Source organism: Triticum urartu, chromosome 7A (assembly GCF_056163025.1).
Source record: "Triticum urartu cultivar PI428250 chromosome 7A, HENAU_Tu73, whole genome shotgun sequence".
NCBI classification, from domain to species: domain Eukaryota; kingdom Viridiplantae; phylum Streptophyta; class Magnoliopsida; order Poales; family Poaceae; genus Triticum; species Triticum urartu.
Window position 1 is genome coordinate 658,575,445 of NC_141879.1, and position 1,866 is coordinate 658,577,310.

The following is a 1,866-nucleotide window of genomic DNA, read 5'->3' on the forward strand; positions in this document are numbered from 1 at the left end:
TGGCCCTTTAAGCTTGAGGGGTAAGTATTTTATGGCGTGGAGGTCATCTCCTCTAGCCATATGTATGTGGAGGATATAATCCTCAATCCAGACTCCAGGGTCTGTTGTTCCATCATATGCCTCTATGTTTACGGGTTTGAATCCCGCTGGAAATTCATAATCCAGGACCTCATCGGTGAAACATAGGGGGTGTGCGGCACCCCTGTATTTGGGTGTGCCGGATTCTGATAATGGCTTTATTGCATTGCTTACGAGAGCTTGCTTTCTTGGCCCGTAAATGGACCTGGCTGGGCCATGATGCGAATCCTTAAGTGGGTCGCATGCCGGCTTAAGTGCGGCGCTACTTGCCGCTTTATGCTGGCCATGGGGTCGTCTATCCGACCGTGTGGCTTTCTCACTTTTGGAATGCGAGGGCTCTAAGGCCTCCTCGTCGAATTCAGGCAGTAGCTTTCTCTTCGGATAGCTTTTAGTGCGGCGACTGTCGCCGTATTTGTCTGTGGTATTGATTACTTTACTCCATCTGATCCTGAGTGCATCTTCCGCAGTTTTTAGCTTCCGCTTCTGCTTTTTCAGGCTGCGTGCGGTTGCAACAAGCCGTTTGTGGAGGTTCTTCTGCTTCGTGGGCTTGTCCAGCGTAGGGTCGTCCGGAATGCCATTTTCGCCGGGGGAGGGATGTTCGGTTTCTCTATCCGGGTTGTCCTGTTGGGACAGTTGCTCTAAGGCATGCTCGTCGTCTACTGGCTCATCCTGCTCTATGGCTGGGTCTTTATCGAGGCGGGGCTTGGGTCGGCGTTTATGCCGACGCTTTGATTGTTTTTTGAGAGATCGATCCCTCTTTCCATCCTCGTTTTCCTCGTTGTTGCTTCCTTTAGGGGTATCCACCATGTACACATCGTGAGATGAGGTGGCTGTCCAATGCCCTATAGGCGTTGGTTCTTGGTTGTCTCCTGCATCGTCGTCCATACCGTCGATGTCTTGGAAGTCGAAGTCGAGCATGTCGGTTAAGTCGTCGACAGTGGCTACGAAGTGGGTGGTGGGTGGGTTTTGAATTTCTTCATCATCCGAATCCCATCCTTGCTGACCGTAGTCCGGCCAGGGCTCTCCTGATAAAGAGAGAGACTTTAGCGAATTCAGGATGTCGCCGAAGGGCGAGTGCTGAAAGATGTCTGTGGTGGTGAACTCCATTATCGGCGCCCAATCGGATTCGATCGGCAGGGGCGCGGGGGGCTCGGAGTTCGGAAAGGAATCCGGCTCCTCGGAGTCACGGGCCATGCGGAGTGCGGGGCTGGAATTCGGCTCGATCGCCTCTGAGATCGCAGCCCCTGAGGCAGCGTCCAACTGCTGATCCTCGATCGGCGCAGTAGGCTCCGAATCAATGGTCGGAACCGATGCGTGTGCGGCCTCCAAGGCGCTGTTTGGCAGCAGAGCTATATCATGCCCATCGAGACAGTGCGGCGTGCTTGGCTGTGGCTCAAATCCATCGAAGATCAAGTCCCCGCGGATGTCAGCCGTGTAGTTTAGGCTTCCAAACCTGACCTGATGGCCAGGGGCGTAGCTTTCGATCTGCTCAAGGTGGCCAAGCGACTTGGCCCGCAGTGCGAAGCCGCCAAAGACGAAGATCTGTCCGGGGAGAAAAGTCTCACCCTGGACTGCATCGTTGTTGATGATCGAAGGAGCCATCGGGCCTAAAGGCGACGACATAGAGGAACTCTCAATGAAAGCACCAATGTCAGTGTCAAAACCGGCGGATCTCGGGTAGGGGGTCCCGAACTGTGCGTCTAGGCCGGATGGTAACAGGAGGCAAGGAACACGATGTTTTACCCAGGTTCGGGCCCTCTTGATGGAGGTAAAACCCTATGTCCTGCT